Source organism: Lissotriton helveticus, chromosome 3_1, assembly GCF_964261635.1.
Source record: "Lissotriton helveticus chromosome 3_1, aLisHel1.1, whole genome shotgun sequence".
NCBI lineage: Eukaryota > Metazoa > Chordata > Amphibia > Caudata > Salamandridae > Lissotriton > Lissotriton helveticus.
The window spans coordinates 965,595,546-965,609,698 of NC_136061.1; the positions used below are offsets into that span (position 1 = coordinate 965,595,546).

The following is a 14,153-nucleotide window of genomic DNA, read 5'->3' on the forward strand; positions in this document are numbered from 1 at the left end:
AGGCAATGCATCTCTAAAGTACTGTATAGCATATACACAATCTTTTTTTAATTTTTAGTTTTAGTTATTCAACAAAAAAAAAATTCACTAGACAATTGATTTTACCACAAATCTCCAGAACAATTGTTCCCCAGTTATTCTATCCTTCAATAAAAACATAACACATAATTATATAATACTAAGGGTTCTATTAGGATGGCGGACGGACCTGCGTCCGTCTGCCACCCCAGAGGTGGAGATAACGTCCACAGGGCAGCGGCGGTCCCTCCGTGCAAATTAGATGTGACCGCCACCCTGGCGGTCACATCCTGTAAGTTTAGCATTGCGGCGGGTGCTGCTTGAAGCAGCACCCACCGCAATGTTAAAAATGCAAGCAGTGCATTTGCATGCACAAAGCGGCAGGCACCGCGCGGTGCCTGCCGCTTCGTCCATGCAAATGCAGGGGGGTACCATAGGTACCCCCCATGTGCACCCCCCCCTTCACCCTGGAGGCCCGCAACGGGCCCCCAAAGAAAAGACCGTATGCCTTTTCGTGGCGGCATTGCCGCCGCGGAAAGGCATATCAAATTGCAAATCCTAATACGGCTGGCGGTGTCTGATAGACACCGCCACCATATTAGAGCTTTTCCGCCACGGTCTTGCGGCGGAAAAGCGGCAGACGGTCTTGCCGTCCGCAGATGACCCCCCCGCCATCCTAATTCGGCGGGGGTCATTTCTCTGAACGCAGCGGTGAATCCGCATCCTCCGGGCCGGCGGTGGCTTCCGCCGGCCCGGAGGATGCAGATTCACCGCAATCGTAATCGGCCCATAGTTTCCATTCAAGCCATAATGAATGAATGAATGAATGAATTGGGAATTTATATAGCGCAACTAAGCCCGAAGGCATCAAGGCGCTAGAAGATGGTACAGAAGTTTGTGCTGAGGGAAGAGTGGATAGGCTATACATAGGCTTTCAGGAAGAGCCAGGTCTTAAGTGCTTTGCGAAAGAGCGCAAGAGAGGCAAGTCCCTTGAGGTAATCTGGAAGCGAATTCCACAACTTGGGTGCAAGGGAGCCGAAAGCCCTTCCTCCCCATCTGGCCTTAGAGACTCGGGGGACGGCAAGCAGTTTTTTATTGGTGGAGCGGAGAGTCCTCCCAGGAGCATAATAAGACACAAGGGACTGGATGTCCTCAGGTCCCGTTCCATGCAAGGCACAGTGCGTGAGACAAAGGACCTTGAAGTTGATCCTAGCCTGCATGGGGAGTCAATGCACATCCTTCCTAATGGAGGAGCCTGAGGAAAACTTAGGGGCATCTGCAACAAACCGGGCGGCTGCGTTCTGCACTACCTGCAAGCGCTGGATCAAACCTTTATTAGAGCCCAGATACAGCGCATTGCAGTAGTCCAGCCTGGATGATACATAGTAAACATTAGTGCATTCAATCCGACATTCCTCACTTGATTATGCCCTTTCCCAATTACACCACATTCTGGTTACTCGAGCTATCAACCCCACTCTTTTAGCATACACTAGCAGCCCGTCCCGACATTGTCCGGGTATGAAATAGAATGTGTGTAATGTGTGTATTTGGCAAGGGCAATTTATTTTAAAATCTCACGGTAGACAACATTTTTTGTTTCATTAGAATAGGGACGGAGAAGGGCCAGCTGCAGCCCTGGTTGATGCTAGCAGGCGTGTGTAATTGGGGTAGTGATCCGCCGCCTGAGCCCGGCTTCAGCCCTGGTCAATGTTAGCAGGCGCGTGTAATGTCGTTGAATGAGAGAGTTATCAGCCGCGGGTAAATCTGTTTAATGAGAGAGTTCAGTGACAGCGAGTAGGAGAGGCTGCAGTAATTGTCCCCGCAGACACGCTCATTTGCGTGTTCCCCCGCTTGAGGCCCAGATGCAGGTCTATTTGATGTTAGCAGGCGCATGTTCCCCCGCTTGAGGCCCAGCTGCAGCCCTGGTTGATGTTATCAGGCGCGTGTAATTAGTGTACTGATCCGCCGCCTGAGCCCGGCTAGAGCCCTGGTTGATGGTAGCAGGCGCGTCTAATTTAGTTGAATGAGAGAGTTCAGTAACAGCACGCAGGAGAGGCTGCAGTAATGTTACTTTCCAGGCCTCCAGCTGAACGCGTTTGTCATGCCCCCAGCACACGGCCACAGCAGACGATCTTCTGATTAATGTACGACCCACATGGCATGAAGGGCGGAACGTAGCACACGCCCCCAGCGTGCCTCTTGATGCGACGCAATTGCGTTCACATGGCATGAAGGCTGGACACACGCGCCCAGCGTTTCTCACGCCCCCAGCGTGTCACGCCCCCAGCGTGCCCCTTGATGCTGCGCAGCAACGTAATTGGCGCTTGTATGTACGACTCACATGGCATGAAGGGCGGACACACGCCACCAGCGTTTGTCACGCTTCCAGCACACGCCCACTGCCCACGATGTGATGACCGTACCACACGCCCCCAGCCTACGCCCACAGCACAACGCAGACACGCCCACAAGGGACTACTTTGCTGGCACGGTTTTTTTTACCTTTTAAATGTATATGGTGTCCTACGGTACAATTGTATGTCTTGCACTGTATGATTGTGATGAACACCACTGTTTCTTGAAAAGTTAATAGAAACAATTTAAAAAAAGAAAATGTATATGGTGGCCGTCTGCATAGCCTATGTTCTTCTGCTGCAACTGCCCTTTCCAACGCTTTATTGGGTGTTGTGATTGGTGCTGTGGTTACTGAGATTACCCGCCTCAAAGGTTTGGGCTCTCTCTTTATAATATTAGTATGGATAACGTCTTGAATATGAATCTTTGGCATCTGTTAAATCAATTGGGAGACTGAGAGAACCAGATCAGACTTCAACTTGGCCAAAACTAGTGATGTAGCCACCAGTGTTGAAATATAAACCATTTGACCCTTTCCTATCGTCATCTCTGAGGGGGAGTCACAATGCCAAACAGTGCCGAGTATGCCTCCAGGGCAATGACACATTCTAGCTTTTGGCTTACCTCAAAAAAGTTGCCCTGCCAAAAACCTTTAAGACACCTACATGTAACCATCATATGTAACCAATCGCCGTTGGCCTGCTTGCACCTAAAGCTGCTGGATTCTGCCCTTGAATACATTTGTGGGACTTTGGCAAGCCTATAGTACAACATCCATTTTCTAAAGAAAGCCATCCTTCTCAGATTAGCAGTAAGCACCACCTTAGAGTTGACTGGATTGAACTGCCATTGGGAGGTATCAAGTCAACACCCCGTCGATGAGACTATAGATTATAACAAATCCCAGATCAATGCCTTATTGCCTTTGGGGTAGAGTCATATACCATTTCCCTATGCCTCGTAATTTAGAGATGAGGTAGGCTTTCCCTAGAACATCTATGAACGATTCTTCCCAAATATATCCCAAACAAAAAAGCTTAATTTGCGCAAAGCTGAAAAAAAAGAGATACACCAAGCTTGAGGTTCACCTCAACCAGCCTACCACATAGGGAAAATTCTTCATTATGGTAGACATCCTGCACCCTTTTATACCCCAGGCACGACCAATGATTACATGGAGGGATTGATAAATGTAGCACCAATTCCCTCCTTGGTCGTCACCTACCCAGTCGGTCTCTAGGCAGACTTCTTTTCGTCTCTCCTTATTGTCTCTTCCCTAGCTCCTATCCTCTCTCCCCTTGCCTGCTACTCTGCCTACCCCCTGTCCTTTGTGCCCTTTGACTAAGCACTCCTTCTCCCCTTGTTGGGGAAAGATCCAATATTTATACTCTGGAGTCTCAGCGAACCCGCTGAGTGAGTCCACTGCTTCAAGGGAGCCACTCACACTTGAGGTATGGTATGGCACCCCTTGCCAAAGCACTCCCTCTCCCCTTTTTGGGGAAGGATCCAGTATGTAGGCCTTGGAGTCTCAGAGACCTCTCTGAGAGAGTCCACTGCGTAAAGGGAGCCTCTCGCAATAGAGATAGGGAAGGGATACCACTTCCCCTGGGATCACAGCTTACTGGACTGTGGACGTTGCCTTGACTTGTCTACCGGTTTTTGTCCCCGTCACCTTTCCCCTCCTCTCCCCATGCTGTGACTCTCACCCTCCCCTCCTCTTTCCCACCTTCATTATCTGTCTACTTCCCCTACTCCAACTCCCCCCTGAATGTTTCACCTTGCCTTCTTTTCCCCTTACGTATTTGTGCTTATTGTTTATCTCGACCTTACAAGTAACTATGTGCCATGCTCTAAAAACTGTGTAACCTTTGTAACGATGCAACCTGTAACTATGCTCTGATGCTCATGTAAAGCGCTCTGATACCTCCGGGTCTAGCCAGCGCTATATAAAACTTTTAAAATAAATAAAATAGAATATAATCTACTAGGATGTTCCATATTCTTGAGGTCTTGTACCTGGATTTTTTTGGCAGCCTTGGAATTTTAAAAAAGTGGAGAGGCCTATTTCAAACATCTTTAAAATAAGTTTGAGGTAAAAGTCATCTTCCATCGAGCTAACTGAAGAAGGCCTTTTCAACCAATCCAGGAGTGCTGCATAGTAGTAGGTATTTAATTGGGGAGTGCCAGACACCCTTCTTCCGAATCTAACTGCAGCATCTAGATCTTCAACCTAAGTTTCTTACTCTGCCAAACAAACTGCCTAATTTCCAAATTCACTGCTTTAAAAATGATTGGGGGACTTTAATCATAATAATTGAGAACAGAAAATGCAATTGCATGAGAATACTCATTTTAACTAAGGCAACCCTCTCGATAATAGATATGGGGAGGTTTTGCCTTGACTTAAGTAATTTAGAGATCTTATCAAATGTAGCCCTAAAATTAAGTGCAAATAAATCATCCAACTTAAAGGTGAAATAAATCCCAAGATATCTTATAGGCGCGGTCACATAGTAATGAATAGAATTGTTCTGATTTCCTGTGATTTATTTTAGGGCCTCCTATTCTCGTACATTCCTTGATTTTAGGAAAAGCACGTGAAATATTAGCTTTGTTGGCTGCTAAATACGCCATTTCATCAGTGAATAATTTCATCTTCGATGCCCCTTGCATGAGCGATCAAATAGTTCGATGCTGTCTTATGGCACAAGCTAATGGCTCAATAAATAGAGTCAACAGTATAGGGGAAAGAGGACAGCCTTGACGCGTTTTTTGGTTTATAGTAATTTTATCTGCCAATTTCCCATTTATGACTATAGCCGCCTTTGTATTAAAATACAGATTCTTTAAAACCCCTATGAAACTAGAAGGGAAGGCGAACTTCGTTAAGACTGATTAAAGAACATTGCATTGAATCTGGTCAAATGTCTGCTCAGCATTTAGCATTATTAATGCTGCTTTAATGTTCTGTGTGGGAAAAAGAAGTTGATTGCTTGGGTCAGATAGTCTGTATTAATTGCAATATTTCTCCCTGCAAGGAATCCAATCTGATCATTGTGGATCACTGAAGGAGCTACGAGTGCTAGACGATTTGCCAAAATTGTTTTCAACAATTTGTAGTCACAGTTGAGTAAACAAATAGGTCGATAGGAGTTCATATCTTTTTCTGACTTGCCCTCCTTTAAAAAGTTGATGACAACCTACTCTGTAAAGAAATCGGGGACTTCAGTCCCTTGCAAGATTGAATTCTACACTCTGACCAGGAATCCGTTTAACTGTGGCAAAAATAGCTTGTACACTTCTGCTGGAATTCCATCAGCACCACACTCTTTTGCAGTAGGGGAGGGCTCGACCCCCGGTTCTACCTCAGCCAAAGTGATAGGGCTCATCATATCATCTTTGTGATCAGCTGCTATCAAGGGGTACCAGCCCTTTTTGGCTACCTTTCCACCATCTCATGTGACACATTCGATGGGTCAGAGTAAAGCTTTGTATAATATTTAAGAAAAACGTCAAATATATCTTGTGACTGGGTTACCAGTCGATTTATATCAGAATTCTGAATTTGCTTAATAGTGTTCAAATTAGCTCTACACTTGGCTGACCATGCCAGATATCTGCCTATATGCTCGTTTTCCTCATATCTCTTTTGCATTATTGAATTATAATTTAGTATCTCTTTGCAGACAAAATGCTTCTGAAGATTATGCTTAGCTTGGGCCTCTGCGCCCATATGCTCCCTCTTAGGGGACACCAGATGTGCCATTATTGCCTGATCCAAAGCTAACTGAAGAGACTGGACCTTGCACTTCTCACTTTTCCTAAGTTCAACCTGGAATGCTATCACATGTCCCCTAAAAAAGGCCTTCAGGGCCCCCCAACAGCGAATTCAGATGCTGTATCTATAATCATACACCCATACGCTGCAGCCGAATCCAGGATAGGTTGGAAAGTCTTAATGGAAGCAGAAGTGCCTCTGCTGATAAATGTGGATAGAGAGGGTATGATAACAGAGCAGGAAATAGAGGCAGGAAGACCAACTCTTCACAGAGTGGTGAGTAGGCCATCTCCACATCCTGGGGAGATGGCCTCTTCACCAAATTTTGTCTTGAGGTTTAGGGCAATCTGATTCCAAAACTAAAAGGAATGTTTTAATACGCAGGAGAGAAAGGAATCCTACCGAAGAGGCTAAAGAGCAAATTATAAACATTCTATTTAAACTTCGAAAAATCCACATGAAATGCCAATCACACAGAGCCATATCTTTCCTAAATATGCATTAGAAAATACAGGACAGCCACTGGCTAAGTGCCTACTTTGGGCCACATGCATCAACATTAGGATTTGCGATTACCAAATAGAGGTTTTTAAGGAATCGCTATTTGGTAATTTCAAATGCCTATGTATGGAGGGATCACAATAAGTTTTGTGATTCCTAAACATTAGCTAATAGCGATTCAGTAATTGCGAATTGCTATTAGCTAAGGTGACTCCATTCATTTCTATGGGCCTATAGGCCCATAAGATTGAATGGGAATGCATTCGAAAATTGCGATTACCAAATTGGTATATGCAAATTGCGAATGCAAAAGCAAGGGTGCCCGGACCCTAAGGCCCCCCTGAAGCACTCCCCCAAAAAGGTAAGTGTGCACATGTGCAGCACTGTGGTATCTTGCTTTTCTCTCTGTCTAGTCTCTTTTCTGTGTTCTGCACTCTGCTGCTCACCTAGTCTTAGTGATGTCATAGAATGTTCTATGTGGGTATGTTTGAGTGAATTATCAGTTCATGTATGTATGCTGAGCAGCAGGGATGTTGCTCCCGGTGGGACTGATTTATCGGATACTTCATATGTTCCTGTCCTGACTGAACTTTGGAATAAATCTACCATCAGTCTACCTCATTTCTGTGAATTCCACACTGGCGACGAGGGCTACGTGACTGACGGCGAATTACGCAGAGGCGTAGTATCCGTCATGGCTTGGCTACATTTCGTTCATGGACGTTTCGTGCCTAATGAAAGCAACTGTTCTTCTTTTCAACCATGACTGACTCTAGCTTGCGTTGCCTCGAACATTTATGGATGTTGGCGTTGCGAAAGGTGCTTGCTACAAGATAAGACTCGACAAGGACTTTATTAACTCTTACTTCCCAACAGGTGGGTACTTGGTTAGAGTACTGGTGTTATTTTCAACATGTTGATTATTTGAAATAATTAATTGTCCTGCATTTGCACATAAGAATGTTTTGAATGTATTGCCTAACTAAATTTACATCGTTCATTTAAGTATTTATTGTGGTAGTTTTGCTACTTGCCTGAACGTGAATTTACCATGCTTAATTTGTTCCTTTATTTGTTTGTAAGCATTTGATGAGATGCTGCATCTATTGACTTGGCCATGTTTTTCCTAATGTTATTGTTCTGCACTTAAGTTTACTACTGCTAGGATTGCTTATTTATTGCATCCTAGACCATCCTTTTATTGTGACACCAAGTCTTATTTGATTCTCTTTGTACTTCTAGTGTGTTTGATGTAAGGTTGGTATTTTATCATTTTAGGGGCTGCTTTGCGGTCCCTGGTGGAGAGTGAGTTACTTGGCCATTATTGTGCTCAACTATTTTTACACTTACTAGTGCTGGGATTGCGGTTTGCTCGCAATTTAGGTAATCACAAAAAATTGCGATTACCTAATTTGCTAATGCAATACGTTCCCTTTGCGACCCTTGACCTTGCCAGGTAGGTCACTCCCCCCCGCTGCACCTCCACCAGCGCTCTCAGCGTTTTTGTGCCCTGTGATCCTCTGTGCCCCACTGACCTTTGTTTTTCGTTCCCCTTCTTGCGTGACCTTTTGCCCTGCTCCTCCATGCCCATTGCTCACAGTTCCCGCCGCTGCTGCCCCTGCGGCCCCGCCACCTGCGCCTGTTTGCTGCCCCCTGCCTCCCAGCTGCCCCTCCCTCCCACTTACCCTTAAAAAGCCGGCCGCTGGTGTGCCGAAGGCGCGCCTGAGGCAAGCCCGTCTGCGCCCGTCCGCGCCTGGACCGCATCCAGCGCGAAAACCCCTGGCCCCCTCGCCAACCACGAAGACCACCTCCGATACAAAGCCAACACCCTCATCGCTCTCAACCCAGGACTGGCCCCCACCTGCTGCATGGCCAACCCGAAGCGCACCCACGGTCCCTTCACCTGCCAGAACTGCAGCTTCTCCTGCATCAAAGACACAGAATCCCGCCACAACAGAACACAACAAGCTCCGATGCATCCTGATCAACACGCCGTCGAGCTCAGGGACCTACTCGACACTGCATCACCAGACGTCGCCTTCCTGACGGAGACATGGATGAACTAAGCCTCTTCTCCAGACATCGCCATAGCCATCCCCGACGGATACAAGATCGCCCGCAGAGACAGCACCAACGGAGTTGGAGGAGGAATCGCCATCATCCACAAGAAGACCATCAGGGTCTCAACAAACACTGACGACACTCTCGGCACCACCGAACACATGCACTTCCAGATCCACACGGACCCCAAGACCACCCTAAGAGGCACCCTCGTCTACAGACCGCCCGGACCCCGACCATAATTCTGCGACGACATCGCTGACTTCATCAGCACGCACGCACTGACCTCCACCTACTACATCCTCCTCGGAGACCTGGACTTCCACCTGGAGAACAACAACGACAGCAACTCCTCCACCCAGACAGACAACCTCGCCAACCTCGGTCTGGAACAGTTCATCACGACGCCGACCCACATTGCCGGAAACACGCTAGACGCCATCTTCTCCTCAAGCCCCCACGTCTCCTTCAGCCACGTCTCCGAACCCACCTGGACCGACCACCACTGCATCCACTTCACCTTTCGGAAACCCGTCGCACATCACTGCACCCTACAGATCCCCCGTCGCTGCTGCGGCAAAATCACCGAAGTACAACTACAGACAAACCTCACACTCAATCCTCCGACCAAACCCGCCAACCCCAACGACGGTGCACGCACCCTCAGACGATGGATGGAAGACTGCGCCAACACCCTAGCCCCGCTGAAAAAACAAACCCTCAATGACACCAGCAAGAGAGCCAATTGGTTCACACCGGAACTCCTAACGTCTAAACGCACATGCCGGAAGCTGGAGAACATATGGCACAGCGAGAAGTCACCAGGCAGCCTCACTGCCCACAAAGACGCCATGCGCAATCACCACCACCTCATCAGGACTGCCAAGAGAACCTCCTTCAAAAACCGCCTCGACAACAACGCACACTACAGCAAGGAGCTCTTCAACGTCGTTAAAGAACTCGCCAATCCCAGCTCCAACGCCAACGACATCCCGACGTCGCAAGCCCTGTGCGACTCCCACGCCACCTTCTTCCACCGCAAGATCGCCGACATCCACGACAGCTTCAACCCCCGGACGACCCCAACAGGCCAGAACCAGCTCATCCCACTGACCGCGACCCCCTGACAACCTGGGCCAACGTGCGCATTGAAGACACGATCAAGACCATGGGCACAATCCACTCCAGCTCGCCGTCTAACCCTTTTCCACACCACATCTTCAACAAAGCTGGCAGCTCCATCGCAACCCACCTGCGCAACATCATCAACCTCTCCTTTGAGACCGCGACCTTTCCTGCGAGCTGGAAACACGCCGAGATCAACGCCCTACTGAAGAAACCCAAGGCGGACCCGAGCGAACTCAAAAACTTCTGGCCTATCTCCCTGCTTCTGTTCCCAGCTAAGGTCATCGAGAAGATAGTCAACATCCAGCTCACCCGCTACCTCGAAGACAACAGCATTCAGACCCCTCCCAGTCAGGATTCCGCAGCAACCACAGCACCGAGACCGCCCTCATCGCCGCCACAGACATATGGATCCTACTGGACAACGGCAAGACGGCGGCCCTCATCCTTCTGGACCTCTCCACCGCCTTCGACACCGTCCGCCACTACACACTATGCACACTACTCCACGACGCAGGGATCCGAGACAAGGCCCTGGACTGGACCTCCTCCTTCCTCTCCGGCAGAACCCAGAGAGTCCGCCTCCCTCCATTCCGATCCGAAGCCTCCGAGATAATCTGTGACGTCCCGCAGCGCTCCTCCCTCAGCAGACGCTGTTCAACATCTACATGGCGCCCCTCGCACGCATCGCCCGACATCACAACCTCAACATAACCTCCAACGACACGCAACTGATCCTCTCCCTCACCAGGCACCATCTCACCGCCAAATTCAACCTCCACCAGGGAATGAAGGCCGTCGCCGAATGGATGGAGGATAGCCACCGTAAGCTGAACACAGGCAAGACGGAGATCCTCATCCTCAGGCCCAACCCCTCAGCAGTGGACGACTCCTGGTGTCCCGCGTCACTGGGGACACTCACCAACCACGCACGCAACCTGGGAGTCATCCTCTACTCAACTCACCATGACCAAACAAGTCAACGCTGTCTCCTCCACCTGCCTCAACACCCTCCGGATGCTCCGCAAGATCTACAGATTGATCCCGAAAGACACAAGGAAAACAGTCACCCAGGCCCTAGTCAGCAGCAGACTCGACTACAGAAACGCCCTCTATGCCGGCGCCCCGACCAAGCTCATCAACAGACTTCAAAGAATCCAGAATGCCTCTGTACGCCTGATTCTCGATGTCCCGCGCCACGACCACATCACCCCCCACCTCAGGAACCTACAGTGGCTCCTTGTTGACAAAAGAAGCTCCTTCAAGCTCCTGATCCACACACACTCCACAAGACCGGCCCAGCCTACCTCAACATTTGACTCTCCTTCTACGCACCCAACAGGAAACTCCGCTCCGCAGACCTCTCGCTGGCCACCGTCCCACGCATCGGTAGAACCACAACCGGAGGCAGATCCTTCTCCCACCGCGCTGCCACAACCTGGAACACCCTCCCCCTCATCCTACGACAAACCGAAGACCTTCTAACCTTCAGGAGACAACTCAAGACCTGGCTGTTCGACCAGTAGCAACAGCACCCCCCTTCTCCCCCCTCAGCGCCTTGGAACCCTCGCGGGTATGTAGAGCGCTCTACAAAATTATTGATTGAAAGCCTTTCATGCATCAGACAATACCTTTTTGCGTTCGCAAACAGGCCGATTCTGTGAATCGGCCCGTTTGCGTGGGCAAAAATGCTTGATGCATGTGGCCCTAAGTGTTGTAAGTAAACTAGTTAATAGCAGCCAATCAAGAGTTGTATAGTCGTTTCGTTTCATGAACTTTATTCGATTGTTATAAAACATCATAAAAGTATACAAGTTAAAAACACAACACATATGAATTTACACAAGGAAAGTGCATAGTTTTACAGAGCCCCTAATTTGAAAATCTCAAAATGATAGCCTCGCAAAGTTCGGACAATACTGTACAGCACTCAAGTTCAGCATGTGGCACAATGGTTCTCATATGTAAAATCTGCTGAAAGTACAGCATGGGGCCATTCAGAGACCACACAGGAAATGAGACATGGGAATCTATTCATGATAGTGGTGGGGAGATGCAGCAAAAAGGGATCTCATTTGCAAGCGATAAGCGGGCAGCAGCTATTACAGAGAAGCATATAAATAGTTCTAACATACAGTTTTATAATGCGCCACCATAACAATAGAAACACATGCTAGAACAGTACACTAGAGGTCACACAGGCAATAAAACGATACTCCAAATAATACTGAGGTTCAGGAAGAAGAGATGTCAGATTACAAGATAAGACTGTCATGGCAACTACATTCAAAAGGTGATCTAAACATGATTTAGTAATAGGACTAGAATGAACAATTAATTAGGGCACATGTAAATGACTCTGACATGTTTCGTGGTAGCTGCACCAAGTAAACAAGATCCTCTCAGCGATGTCTCGGGTGTAGTAATGCCAGTGTTACTTTCTACCACATGATTTGGGAGTGTCCTTTACTAAAGGTTACTAGAATAAATTGAATGCCTTGATATGGGGTGTCACGCGAAAAAAATAACACACACAAAACCACAGACACACCAAAACCGCAACTCCCCTTATAAAATGCATAAAGGGGTTAGTCCCACAGAAGAAGGAATAGAAAATAGTTAATTAACCTAGCACTTGTCAAATCACACCTAATGATTGCCATGAAGAAAACGCCGTTTAATGATAGACCTATTCAAATGATGACTTCGAGATGATGCAAAGGCTCAAACATTCAAGTAATGAGAAACCAGGGACCATCGTGCAGAATACAGTAACACAAACACACAAAAGGAGCATGAAAGGAGAGCACATTAAGACAGGAGAAGGAAGGGCATGGACTAGGATCATGCATATTGAGTGCACTGCAAGAGAAGTGGAAAACATGGAAGAATACTGGTAACAACATGATGAGACAAAGGATCGCCAGGAATAAATTGAAACTATAATGCTGCACGCCAGGGAATTCAGTGCTAGTCAAAATAGGAAGCATTTGTTTCAAATTAATTATTGAGTTGCAAGAGTTAAAAATCAATATCATGTTTTGGAAAAAAAAGTTTAGAACGGTAAGGGACTCTTGCATCCTGTTATCCATATTTCCAATTTTTGGTATCAGTCACTAGTAGTTGAATAGAAATGATCTAGAAACGTTTAAAAGTTGAGACACAGTGAACACACACATAGGCACTTCATGAATGGCATAGTCAGCCTCACTCTTCAGTGATTTTATTGCATTCCCAGTGTGCAGATCTCTGATTTGGTACCTTTTTAGATGGAAAAGAGACCATTCAACAGAATGGAGTTGTGTGAGGACAGTGGAAATTCTGCTTTGCGATAGGTTATACACTAGGAAAAGCATTACTGAATGTAAGCTACTTTTCAGATGGATACATCTGCCAGTGGATTCCTCACCTTCTGAATATACCCTGACGACGTCACCGAAGTATGGCTCCGCTCACAGCTCCGCTGACGTCACCAGCGCCATAAGAGAGCCTCGTCGGCGTGATGACGTCAGTTCCCTTTTTTCCGCACCGTCGACACTAATTTGTTTTGGGACTCACTGTAGTTTTGTTGCTACATTGTGTTTTTGGCTTGCTTCTCTTGTTTCTTTTCTAAAAGATGGCTTTAAGGAAGTCGGGTTTCAAGCCCTGTAGGGAGTTTGGGGGCCATATGTCCATTACGGACCCCCACGAAGATGGTGTCTGGTGCCTGTCGTCGGATCACGACATCGACGGTTGTGCTTGCTGTCACAAGATGAATCCGAAGGCGTTAAAGGAGAGTGAGGCCAAGCTGTTCATGGCGAAGATGAGAAAGGAGAAGAGAGGTCGAAGAAGATCGAGGTCGGGTTTGAAGTCGACGTTGGGTTATGGTTCAAAGTCAAAGAAGCACAAGAAGATGAAGAGGCACGTCTCACGACGCCATTCAGATAAGGAAGCGGCTCCGAAGTCAGCTTCTCCAGCTCATCGGCATCGTAAGGACTATGTGTCTCCATCTCCTTCTCGCTCGAATCAGGGTACTCCTGCTCACTCGGCTTTGCCTGAAGCTTCAGCGGCGTGCTCTCCGACGCCGGCCCGATTTCCGACGCCGGTTGAGTCTCCGGTGGAAGATGCTCTAGTACCTGACGAGTCTTCGACTCCATTGGCTCCACCGTCGGCGCCGGTTGGCCCGAGTCCGGTAATGCCTCAGCCTGAGTCTGTACCGGGCGCTTACCCACCTTTCCCTGGCCAGGTTCCATTGCATTACTGAAATGCAATGTATGGTGTTTTTGCAAGGGCTATGTACCCCTCTGGAGCGCCTTCGGGCCCCTTGGGTCCT

General features: G+C 47.9%; 1 long non-coding RNA gene across 2 annotated transcripts in view; it reads left to right on the forward strand.

Moving 5' to 3' along the window:
• LOC144823144 (uncharacterized) overlaps window positions 1-14,153 on the forward strand; it is a 683,784-nt gene that overhangs the window by 593,991 nt on the left and 75,640 nt on the right. The gene's annotated exons all lie outside the window — the stretch shown is intronic.